Genomic DNA, 13,833 nt, shown 5'->3' with positions numbered 1-13,833 from the left:
TTAAAGCTTACCTTATCATAAATGTGTCTCTAATTAATATCATTATTTGAAATTCTTTAGAAAATACATTAATAAATTTGGCATATCCTTGCGAATGAAATAGATGCATTAATTCAGAAATTAATAGTTAAAAAATGGTCTGATTAAAAAAAACCCAAACCCATACATGATTATGTTTAGTAAGATTTGATTGATGTAAAAATTCGAACAGTCAAAGAAGTTAAACTAAGAGGCTGGAGTCGGTTTCACTAAAAAACTTACGACTCAGATTGATCGTAAGTATACTGAATTGTTCATGACTTACGTACGATCAATCTAAGTCGTTAAGTTCTTTTTGTGAAACTGACTCCAGTGCCCCAGATTCTTCTTAAGTAAAATGAAAGGATGTTAATGCAACAAAAAAGCAAATGTAATTGCCAAGCGTCATGTGACTGCGTCTCATTGGTGACACCCTTTGTCTCCTCATATTCCAATTTGTTCTGTTGATAAACATGTCTTTATAGACAACTCAACATTTGAACATTGTAAACTTTGCAGCCACTAAAGTATGATTATGAGGATTGAATCTCATGTTATCTGTTACACTGAAATTCATTTATGTAAATGCAATAACATACCAAATATCATTGGCCTTGTTTACAGCAATACTTTTTAAACACACCTTCTAAAAATCTTAACATTTGAATAATATAAATATTCCATACTTACCTTCTTTCTTTACCCTGTTTGTACTTACATTAGCAACACGACGGTTGCCACCAGTGAAGCAGGATCTGCTTACCATTCCGGAGCATCTGAGATCACCCCCGGTTTTTGTCGGTGCTCGGGTTGCTCAGTCTAGTTTTCTTGTTGTGTTGTGTTTTGTTTACTGTTGTTTGGCCGATTTTCGTTTTTTTGCCATTGAGTTGTCAGTTTGTTTTCAACTCATGAGTTCGAATATCGATTTGGTATTCTTTGTCTCTCTTTTACTGTTACATGGCGTAGGGGACAGAGCATCATAATCTGAATGTAACACCATGCATATTATACAAACATGGTATACCATACATCTATACTACTAAAATGACGAAGTCCAATTTGTTAGCCGGCATGACGTAAAAACGACTTATGTTCTAATTCGCCAGACTTAAACGAACATAAATTATTTATGCAATAAAACTCAACACATGTATCAGAAATGAGCTCTCCTTGTGAGGGTAGCATACTTTTTATTAACCAATGTATAATATAAATCAAACAGTTCGTTTCAAAGTTCATTTTAAGCACATTACGGCTTAATCTCAGTCGTTATTAATTAGGTATAAAAACAGTCATACAGGCTCGATCACAGTCAGCCAACCATTAATACATACAAATATACACCAATCTACAAAACAAGAAATACAACTTAATAAATCATTATAAGTAAAACATTACTTTCCACATAAAAACAATAGATGGTCTTGATGATGGTGGGGGGTGAGGGGGGGGGGGGGGGGGGGGGCTTAATACAGGCAAGGCAGTAGTACGGCGTATGCTACTCAGCGTAAGGCAGAACTTCGAATAATAACATTATAAATTACATTTAATTTATATCAAACAGCAAGCACGAGAAACACGAGCCAAAATCATACGATACATAGAATACCTGTTTTAAATTCGCAATGCGACGAATTTCATCCAATGGAATATATTGTAAACATTACAGGTATTCTAAAAACATGTGTTGATGTAAACAAACACACGTGTTTTACCAAAACATATACATGTGCTTCCGTACTATTATTAAATATATTTATGTTCTAATTCGCCAGACTTAAACGAACATAAATTATTTATGCAATAAAACTCAACACATGTATCAGAAATGAGCTCTCCTTGTGAGGGTAGCATACTTTCGAAAGTAACAAAGAAAGAAAAGGGGGAGGGTCATATGCCAAGGTTTTTAGAAACTGTTAATTTATCTGATATGTTTTCCTGAACATACCCATCTTTTGCAGTTTCAGATGCCCATCTCCCATGTTTCTTGAATAACCTGTCATTTATACCAGAAGCGGCTGCAGCCGTCGCACCACCTGCTCTCAAACTGTGTAAACCAAAATTAGATTTTTCTAGACCTAAAGATCCAAGAGCGTCTAACAACAACTCTCTAGCCCTTGTATAAGATAGAGGAGTAATTCCTCTTAAAACATAAGTGTTTGTTTTCTTACGAAAAGTTACTGCTCTAAAAATGAATTCGTTAGAATCGATTGCTATGTTAGCTTGTGATAAATATGTGTGTAACATAGATACCGGACATGTCATAGAACTAGTCTTCGAAATCAACACTCTACTACCTTCTCTGTGTTGGTCAGTCTTACTTTTTTCGATAAATAAAGATATATAAGTAGGATAAAACTGTATATCTGATCTTTTCAAATTAACAAGTTCGGAAAATCTTAAAAATCCTGCATAACTTGTAAGACACATACAGGCGATTCTTCTATGATTTAAAGTACTGAATTTGTTACCGTATTTTTGTACAATCTGGTACAGAATTTCAGGTGTAATAGGCTCTTTCTTTTTTACAATGTAATGCCCGATTGACCTATGAACTCCTTCTTTAATAGATGTACATAAAAAAGAATTACAAGGATCGGCAAATCCAGCTAGTTTATGTGACCAACTAATTGCATAGTAAGCTCCTTCAACTATAGATGCGGATTTGTGTTTTTTACATAAATGAATCAGGTATAACGAAACATCATAGTCTGATGCTGGTAAAGAATTAAGATTAAATGAATTACACCATCTACAAAAATTGTTAAAGGCGTACCTGTACTTCTTCCGAGTGCTTTCAGCTCTAGAGTGAAGACAAAATTCTGGAAGACACTTTGCTAAATTTTGTAATGGCTGGTGTGGTGAAAGAATTTCTGATGACCACCTACCAACGCTGAAAATATCTGAAAAATGTAAAAATTCAAACAGATAGTAAATAAAAAAGTATATAATACATGACAAATGCGTTTAATATATAATCATTACTGACCTTGCTCCGTACTATAGCCTTGTCAGATTTCTAAAAAAAGACCTCGCTATCATTTCTATAGCCTTGTAAACATGTGTCATGTCTATGTCACAGTAATACAAAAACAGTTATCTACATTGTTCTTAGCCTAACAGCTAAAATATCAGAATTAAAATTCTTAGAGCCAAAAATCGAATTCTTGTTGTTCCCTTGAAGAAATATGCGTTGTTCACTGGAAAATTCAATTACTTCCAATACATAATGACGAAATTCCATGTTTCTTCTAAATAATAAAGTCCAAAACGATGAAGACGGCCATTTTGGTACTATCAGGGTACCTTCGGCTTTACAGAGTACTAAATGATTTATACTTTTAGTAACTAAATCAATTGGAGGGACTATCCAATTATTTTCATTTTTCCAATTTTGTGTAAAAGCATCAATAGCTTCACTCCCGGGATTCCAAAATTTTGAATTAAATCGCTTCAATTTTGTATTAGCAAAATTGGCAAATCTATCAACAGTATAAGGACCCCAGAAATTATCCATGAATTAAAAAAACTCCGGAGATGTTTGCCAGTCATCTATATCTATCATTTTAGACAAAAAATCAGCTCTACAATTTTCTGATCTAGGTACCCATATTGGATGTACAATGACTCCTTCCTTCGAACAAAATTTAAAAATGTCATATGCAAAACACTGTAAATGCATCTTGGTGCTACCTCTATTGATTATTTTTACACAGTTTTGATTATCGGTGTGCCATTTGACAGTACTGTTTTTTAAAACAGATTTAAATGAATACAAAGCTAATTGAATAGCCCTTAATTCTCGCCAGGTCGAACTCATGTTTTTCTCATATTCGCTCCATGTGGAATGAAAAACTTTTTCATTCAACTCTACAGTAAAAGCACCTGCGGCTACATTACTAGCATCTGAATACACCACTATGTTTGGTAAGGTGTCATTCACAAAATTCTTCTGATTAAGATTTGTCAAACTGTCTGACCAAAATCTCAACTCTGCTAATACACACTCAGTGTAAGCAATATTTAAATTACCATCCCATGATTTTCTGTTCTCAATTGCAAAATATAAATGCCTTGTCATTAGGCTTGTGACATTGCCCATAACTGGAGACATAGAAATAATTCTACCTGTGAATTGTGCTAACTGACGAGCACTTATAATGGGAAATTTATTCAAAATATTGTCAAGCGATTCTTTTGCATCATTTAATCTACGTTCAGACACTGCTAAACTAAAGCTTTTCGAATCCCATAGTAATCCTAGCCATTCCAAGCGTTGAACTGGATCAAAAACAGATTTTTGTTCATTTATCAAAAATCCAGCTAATTCCAATGAGGACTTTACGAATTCAGATATATTTTGACATTCTAAATACCCATCTGACATACCTAAACCATCATCTAGATAAAGCACTATATCTACACCGTTTTCACGCCAGTATTTAACCATAGGTCGTAAACATTTTGTAAAAATGTAAGGCGCTGAACTCAAACCAAAAGCTAAAACTGAAAAGCAATAAAACTTTCCGTTCCAAGAGAACCCTAAATATGTATGTTGCTCTTTGCAGATGTCTAAATGAAAATATCCAGATTTTAAATCAAATTTAATTAGGTATGGATCTTTTTTAAAAAATTGTTGAGCAACTTTCCAATCTTCGAATTTTATTTTATTTTTCAAAACGTATAAATTCAATTCAGATAGATCTAATATCAATCTCTTTTTCCCGGACTTTTGAATGGCAACACTTAATGGATTTACTACAAAAGGCTGGAATGGTACTTCGTGTACGCATCCGTTTTTCGAAAGTTCGAGAACAGCTTCGTTTACAAAATCAGTATTATCAACTGCAGATTTATTATTGCGGAATTTCATAGGAGGTGGTAAACTCACAAAAGGAATCATATAACCTGATTTTATAGTATTAATTATAAATTTGCTTGCTCCAATGTGCTCCCAAAAAGCTACATTTTTAGATAAACTACTTTTGACGCCTTTGGCTAATTTGGAAAAATCAACTTTATCAAAATACTTAACATGTTCGAAAAGTATATTCATGTGCCCATGCAACAAATATTCATCTACTAAATTAAGAAACTTATCTTTTATCTTATGTTGCTGGGTTGTTCCTTGGTGTAAATTGCTTGCTGCTTCTATTGGGACAGTTTGTCCTCCAGTGTCCAAATTGGTGGCATTCATAACACATGTCATAGGAAGTCGCCTCTCGGCGACTGTTCCTCCGAAAGGGCGGCTGGTTGTACTGTTGAAGAGGCATATCTGCAGTATTAGTAGGAGGTCTGGAAACAGTAGCTGAAGGCTTAGCGTAAGGTTTAGTACGACTTTTCTTCTCCTTGATGGTTTTGAGAGCTCTGCTTTCAGCTTGTCGGAGTCTTTTCTCGTCATCTGAATCTGATGCTATTTCGTCACTCTCGTACTCGCGAACTGTGGTCCAACCAGCAGGAGATTTATCGGCTATTCTGATGAGCTTATTTCTTTTGTTCAACTTTAAGATAAGTCCAGAAATTAAATTTATAGAAACAAAATCTTCCTTCGAAAAAACGTTTTTGCAGCTTATGTAGGTCAGCAAGGACTTCGGAATTGAAAGAAAATTGGATTTGATTACCTTCACTCTTTAGTTTCACGGACGCTTCCTTTTTCAACTTAGTGGCTAAGGAGTCGTTGCCCGACACTAACTCGTTCTTCAATGCAGATATTTTAGTATCGAAGTACGACGTAAAGAGTTGAAAAGTGCTGTCACTTATTTGTTGCTGTGGCGCTGTTTGCTGGGTTGCTGTCGACGGTACTGGTATAGGCAAACTAGGAAATGCAGCTTCTCTGTTAAGAACGACAGGAGTTGTAGACTCGTGTAGTAGTAATTCGTCTTCGTCTTCGGAACGGTGGTCTGTCATGGTTAATACAGGCAAGGCAGTAGTACGGCGTATGCTACTCAGCGTAAGGCAGAACTTCGAATAATAACATTATAAATTACATTTAATTTATATCAAACAGCAAGCACGAGAAACACGAGCCAAAATCATACGATACATAGAATACCTGTTTTAAATTCGCAATGCGACGAATTTCATCCAATGGAATACATTGTAAACATTACAGGTATTCTAAAAACATGTGTTGATGTAAACAAACACACGTGTTTTACCAAAACATATACATGTGCTTCCGTACTATTATTAAATATATTTATCAAAGAATTCAACATTAAAAATAACATATATAGGACAATGGTGTTGTTTAAAAGGCCCTTTTGTTTTCCATATAATTAACCAATATCTAACAAGTTCCGAGTCGAATCCAATACCGATAACAATAGTATATGTCACATGTAGTTTCCGGTTGTTACCTCTTACCTTCTGCAAATCCTTCCTCTATCAGGAGAACCCTTAATTCTTCCACTAGTTGTTTTATTTCCATATTATACTATAGTTCTTTATTTAACAAGTCTGTTTTCTTCCACCTCAATACCACTACTAATTTTGGTTAATTAGTTAAAAATCAAAATTACAGGACGGGTTCAAACAGAAAGATTTTGAAACCTTACAATCAGCATGACAATACGAATACTAAAAATCTAGGCTAAAAATGAGGTATGGGTACTTTAATTCAGTCACGGACCTGCGATGTCGCGGGTGTGTTCTAGTATTCTTTAAAAACACGTCATACAACTAATAATTGAACTATGTAAAACTTCCCAAATCTCTAAGGCATGACTAAAGACAATAGTCTTATATTCCTGCGAAACTGAAGTTCGTGGATGAAACACAAAAAAGTGGTTTATCATCAAAGAGAGGCGAAAGATACCAAAGGGACATTCAGAAGTCGAAAGCAAACTGAATATGCCATGGCAAAAAAATATATTTGATAAGAAAACTTGACATTTACCTTAGAATAACCGAGAGGTGGACTTGAATATAATTTTACAATTGAGATACATTGATGTTGATGCAACAGTTTCAATGATGAATCATTAGTAATTATACAGAAGCAAGAAAACTTAACACAAATGTTGCAGATGATGACCTCGCTAGAAATAAAAATAATATATATATGTCTTCCATCACGAAATTCGTTGCAAGCCAGGAACATATGACAAATATTGTAAACATCAGACCGTTAGTTTTCTCGTTCGAATTTTTATACATTTGTCATTTCGGGGCCTTTTATAACTTACGCGGTAAAAGTTTGGTCATTGTCATGAGTTTTCTCATTGTCAGTCTATCACATCTTCGAATTTTTTTATGAACGAAATAAAGACAATGGAAAAAAGTCAATCAGTAGTGGTTTTGTCAAAGTGGCAGTATTATGACTGCAAAACTTATTGGTTTTGCCGCGTTTTGTGCACATTTTGAGGAATTGCTTCATGGCTCTGGTACCATTATATAGTAAGAGCGTTTATTTCCAATATGTGTTCCGTAATCAGTTAGAATTCTAAAGTACAACACACCGGACAAAATATCGTTATAATAATCCATAATTTTTGGTTGATTTCTTGATTGACAACATATTTGTTATTTTTGAGAGGACCTGTTTTTCAACAAACAATCGGCATTCCCATGGGAACCAACTGTGTCCCTCTTCTTTCTGACTTGTTCCTTTATTCGTATGAGGTTGACTTCATACAGGAACTTCATAGGAAGAAAGAAAAGAAGTTAGCAGTATCCTTTAACTTTATTTTCCGCTATATAGATGATGTCCTCTTACTAAATAATTCAAAATTTGGTGACTATGTTGCACGCATCTATCCCATCGAACTTGAGATAAAGGATACAACAGATATAGTTAAGTCTGCCGCATATCTTGACTTATATCTAGAAATTGGCAATGAGGATCGGTTGAAAACAAAACTTTACGACAACAGAGATGATTTCAGCTTACCAATTGTGAACTTTCCATTTCTATGTAGCAACATTCAAGCAGCACCTTCATACAGAGTATATATCTCCCAGTTGATACGATATTCCAGGACGTGTGTTTCATATCATGATTTCCTTGATAGAGGGTTGCTACTCACAAGGAAGCTATAAAGCCAAGAGTTCCAAGTGGTGAAATTGAAATTATCCCTTCGTAAATTTTACGGACGTCATCACAAGTTGGTTGACCGTTATGGAATATCCGTTTCACAGATGATATGTTCCTAATGTCGTAACTACAATCCCGTCCCCTTTTCCCGAATATGACCTACCGAATTAGACTTATTACCGGGTTTGTACTAACATGAGCAACACGACGGGTGCCACATGTGGAGCAGGATCTGCTTACCTTCCGGAGCACCTGAGATCACTCCCAGTTTTTGGTGGGGTTCGTGTTGCTCGGTCTTTAGTTTTCTATGTTGTGTTTTGTGTACTATTGTTTGTCTATTGGTCTTTTTCTTCTTTTTTAGCCATGGCGTTGTCAGTTTATTTTCGACTTATGAGTTTGAATGTCCTTTTGGTATCTTTCGCCTCTCTTTTGTAATTATTAAACGATCTTAAATGTGTCCAATGACTTTATACCTCAATCTCACTGAGGAAAATTTCTGTTAACTGATTCTATTTAAAAGACAAATATTACAGGAGAAAGTTGAACCATTTGCCTGCCTTCGTACAAAAGCAAAAGCAACCAGTGAAAAAGTAGTTAAACTCTCAAGGTAAGTACGTAACTTGATAAATTCAAATTAATAAGTAAGCTTTATTTCAATAACTTGAGGATCATTGTATTTTAATACTTTATTTTACCAAATATTAGCTTGCCGTATGAAATAAACAATACTGCAACCAAAATATCAAAACTGGCCAGTGCAAGTTGGGAACACGTCACAACATATACTAAAAGCTTTTATTGCAGAAAGACGTAGTGTGCAAGAAAATAATATCCTTTATTTTATACCACCACTATTGCCGCTGCTGAGCTATCAATCATCGAGGGTATCATCTCCTTAGTTGCGGTTGTTTCTTGATTTAAATGATATATTTTGTCTGGAAATTCAATTTAATTGAATTATATAATACTGTGCTAGATTGGAACTCCCTTAGGTGATGTTGACTTTAGACGAACTTTGCATCGTAAACCAAAAATTAAGAGTTCAACTAAAGTTGCCACAGTAAAGTCAATCATTTAAATCAGATATTCAATTATTTACATCATGACATAATATTTCACACAACACTTGACTATCCAACATATCTTTTGATTTTTAGGACAAAAGAACTGCTAAAAGACGAGACATTATTTCGAGGACAACATAATGTGAGGTAAGAATAATGTTTTTATATCTATTATGCATTATCCCCTGGTAACTTTTGAAGTAAGACAATATGCTTTACCAATTTTTTTAGAAATTACCAAGTGTTACCAAATTATGAATGTTTATTTAATCAGCAATCAAAACCGGGCTTCGGATTTACTGTGAAACTACCGGCTATATAGCGTTGTGAATTAGACATAAATTTCATAGATCTTTTATATCACATACAATCTAAATCCCTCTCGTTGTATAATGGTATAATATGACCATTGACAGACTTATTCTAAACTTTGTTTCATAAAAACAAAATGTATATATTCATATCTTATTTTTGGAAGGAACAAATCATACCTTGTTAAAACATCCTTATAAAATCCACAACATTTTTCTTACGCTTTGTGGACGTGTTTTTCAACAGAAATGAGGTCCAATTGTGTTCATCTTGCCGACTTGGTCCGTTATTCTTAAGAAGCAGACGACATACAAAGGCTTCGCAAGAAGAATAAAAAGAACCAACCATTATCCGTTATCTCCTCTTTCACCGTCATGATTTGTTTACCCTTAAGGAATATCACTTGTCGTAGCCATAATCCCATTCTGTTTCCTCCATTATGATATCACCTCATGCTACATTTCAACTATTGTCAACTTGACACGAGAAACACGACGAGTGTCCCACGTAAAGCGGGAGCTACTTTTCTTTTTGTAGGAGCACCTTTTTTTTTTATTCTAAAGGGAATCCCTTCTCTATAGCAGATCCAGATAAATGAAAAATTATACTATAATACTATTATTTTATCATGTTTTGTAATGGAAATTGACAATGTGACAATTTATATCATTTTTGCTGTTGTTTGGTTAATATTGGAACGGTATTTATATTGCTTATAGTAATGTACGGGGGAAAAAGGGGTGATTTTAAAAACAAAACGGAATATTTTTTTTGCAGTGACCAGGTAGTATCAAGTTGTAATGAGACGGAAAGAACGATAAAAGACGATACAACACAGGAAGATAAAACTAAAAACTCGTCATTAGTGAAAAAGACGAGTGAGACAAATCAAGACAAGAGCTCACATCCCAGCATAACATCAAAGTGTGAATTATTTGAAACATCTAGTGATGAAAAACATGGAAATAAAATGCCATCAGAAGAGTACAGGTATACAACAATGATTAGATCATCTCCATATGACAAACAAAATGAAAAACGGAGTTTTGCAAATACAACAGTGAAAAGTATGATAGCTATCATAAATCGTCCTTATCCTTTTCAAAAACTCTACATTTTCACTTAAAACGAACAAAGAATGTTGCTAGATAGTCCTTTGAACCTTAGTAAAAAAACGTGGCTGTTTGACGATTTCTGGAAATTAAATCATTCCTTTGTTTTATACATGACGTGTTACCTGTAGCCGATATTATTTATTAAGAGTGGCCCAGTTGATCAGCCTTTTTTCAGCATTTTGGATTCCAAATCCGCTATTGGGCTTTGATATTTTAAATTAATGTGTAATAGCAATTAATTTTTACCAAAAAAAACCTTCCATTTTTTTCTATATCCTATATTTTGTGAAATTGTAAAAGAGAGGCGAAAGATACCAAAGGGACATTCAAGTCGAAAATAAACAGACATTGCCATGGCAAAAAAAATCAAAAAAAGATAGAGAGAAAAAATAAACATGACACAGTAAGATAACAAACTGTATCTCAATGCATATAATTTTTAGCTCACCTTACCTGGAGATTTTACCCTTTAATGACGATTTCTACCATTTTGTTTTGTGTTTTTGGCTAATATCTGAAAAATTATAATAGATAGATAGGAACTTGAACAAACAAAATTGATCATCAAGGCAAGATCTTCAAATAAGTCAGCATGGTTGAAATCGTCTGACAATCCCTTATTGAAGTTATTGCCCTTTAATGACGATTTTTACCATTTTGGCTAATATCTGAAAAATTATAACAGATAGATAGAAACTTAAATGAGCAGAAATAATCAGCAAGACAAGATCTACAAATTAATATAATGGAGGAAATCGGAAATTCACTCCTTATCTGCGTTATTGCTCTTTAATGACAATTTTCTTTACCCTTTTTTGTGTTTCAGGCAAAAACTAAAAAAGATAGAGAAAAATTGTAAACAGAAAAAAATATAATCAATACAAGATCAACGAAAAGAGATTCTTAAGTCATGCATTCTTTTATAGTCCACAATGTTGGAGAGTGTCCATTATTGAAGATGCACACAGACATAAGGCGACACATGCCCTTTAGAGCCTCTAGTTTTAAAAGTTAATCTTCACTGGGTTATTGCAAACGATATTTCCTATATAAATGTATGTTGTCAACTCAGAACCGTTCGCACATTTTCAAGATGATTAAACACAATCTTTAACTTTATGTTTATGGACTTTTTTCCAGGTCTGTTTATGAAGTTTATGGTATATCTGAATCTGTTGTTTATACATCTGATGTACAGATAGAGAAAAACTTACCAGGTAAAGAAAGAAAAAGTGAACAGTTGCGATATAACAAAATACAAATTACAGAGGAAAAATACAAAGTTCAATAGAAAAATGCACAAAATTAAAAACTAATGCCAAAAAAAAAAAACAACGATATTATGTGCGCTAGATATAGAACAATTTCCCCCAAATTCTTTTTTTTTGTGAGGTCGCCAATGAGCAATTTCATGTATAGTACTCACCAAATACAATAAGTTTGAAGCATAGATTCTAGGTACTGACCTTGTATATCTTCTTAATTATGTGTTATAGTGTTCTTTTTATTTGTCTTTGTATATTTTTAACCTTTACTGTTTAGTAAATATTTGGTAATATCCTTTTGGCGTGGCTCGGTATTTATACATATTGTGCTAAGGTAATTTTTTTTTTGTATTTTTGTCTTTCATTTTTGCTTACGTGCTTTGTCTAAAGAGTGTCTACATGCCTAATTGTTTTTCTTTGTTGACATAGTCGTTTGTTTTATAGTGATTAAGATTATTACACAATGTTGACTGCTGTATCCCGATTTTTGACATTTTTACCTATTATGTCTGTTTGTTTTGCTCACACATTGTTGTCAATATAATGGAATTTTATGTGACTGTCATACAGGTGAGAGGTTTAGCTAGCTATAAAACCAGGTTTAATCCACCATTTTCTACATAAGGAAATGTCTGTTCCAAGTCAGGAATACGACAGTTGTTTTCCATTCGTTAGATGTGTTTAAGCTTTTAATTTTGTCATTTGTTAATAGATTTTTTGTTTTGAATTTCGGTATTTTTGTTAATTTACTTTTTGAATTGAAAATCGCATATGAAACTAAAAATAGGTGATTTCATTTAAAATTTTGTGTTTTAATTTTAGTGATTTGTGAACCTGTCAATGACGTGGTAATTTTACACCCAGATAAATTACAAGATGTCAAACTTGCCAATAAAATTCTAGAACATTTGATGACAATTGTTCCAGGTCTTAAAGGAGAACTACATGATGACGTTTTCCTACCAGGACAAAGAATTTTCCAAGTAGATCATTTGTTTGAAAGCCATTATATATTTATTTTGATAACGCCATTTTACAGCTTACCAGAATCAGCAAAACTACATCATCAAGTAGATATGATGTTACTCGATTCATTGAATTATCTGGAAAAGAAAGGAAGGATTATTCCCGTTTTGGTGGAGAAAAATATCGACCTTCCAAAAGAATTTGCATCGATCAAGCCATTGAAATTTTATTTAACATATGCCGAAGAACAAATTGACAAAAGCCAATATTTCTCTAGAATTAACAAATTATTTATGACGAAGTTAAATAGAGCGAATTCATGCACTTCTTGAATGTAAACTTCAAGTTAGAGCTATATATTAAGACTCGCATCTGTTATGAAACTACAAGATGGCAACATTATGTGATTTGACAATTGGTTATTTTAAGTAATTTGACAATTGGTTATTTTAAGTAATTTGACATTTGGTTATTGTAAGAAATTTGACATTTGGTTATTTTAAGTAATTTGACATTTGGTTATTTTAAGTTATTTTGACATTTTATCTTGTAATATGTACTTCATAAATTATAGTCGAGATTTCCAATAAAATGACATACGTACGTAACTCGACCTACGGACATAATGGGACTGGTTATTGCCAACCATCGAATTTGGTTAAATTTCGCTCAAATTTAAACTGAATGTTCCAAGAATATAAAAATCATACACTGGAATTTTCGTCCATATCAAATAATTTTTAAGTAACGAAAAATGAAAGAAATCAGGTATTTTTCTATTTATCACGTGGTTCTCCAGATTTCCGCCTTAATTTTCATTAGAAAGGTGGTTTACTGGCAAGTACAGAAATGTCGAAATCTGTGTTTGTCAGAATTTTTGTTTTGACTATAATCAAAAGTTGAGATAAAAACTATCGCTTCCATTTAATTTATAAGTCAAAGTACTAGTGTTATTCATTTATTATAAAATTCAAAGATAAACAATTCCCTATATACATGAAGGGTATATTTTAGAAGGTGTGCTCCATTAAGGATTGTCTTGTTTAACGGGAATGACA

General features: G+C 33.3%; 1 long non-coding RNA gene and 1 pseudogene across 1 annotated transcript; both read right to left on the bottom strand.

Annotated features, from left to right (window-relative positions):
- Positions 1-1,171: 1,171 nt before the first annotated feature.
- On the bottom strand, positions 1,172-3,516 carry LOC127729448 (uncharacterized). The gene is made up of 2 exons (XR_007994638.1): positions 2,795-3,516; positions 1,172-1,366 (listed from the first exon to the last, which is right to left on the bottom strand). It is a non-coding gene; the product is annotated as an uncharacterized LOC127729448 (long non-coding RNA).
- Positions 3,517-5,026: 1,510 nt separating this feature from the next.
- LOC127738598 (uncharacterized) lies at positions 5,027-5,925 on the bottom strand (annotated as a pseudogene).
- Positions 5,926-13,833: the final 7,908 nt, after the last annotated feature.

The sequence above is a fragment of the Mytilus californianus genome, unplaced genomic scaffold (genome assembly GCF_021869535.1).
Source record: "Mytilus californianus isolate M0D057914Y unplaced genomic scaffold, xbMytCali1.0.p SCAF_1, whole genome shotgun sequence".
Taxonomy (NCBI): Eukaryota; Metazoa; Mollusca; class Bivalvia; order Mytilida; family Mytilidae; genus Mytilus; species Mytilus californianus.
This window is presented reverse-complemented; position numbering and strand designations above follow the sequence as displayed.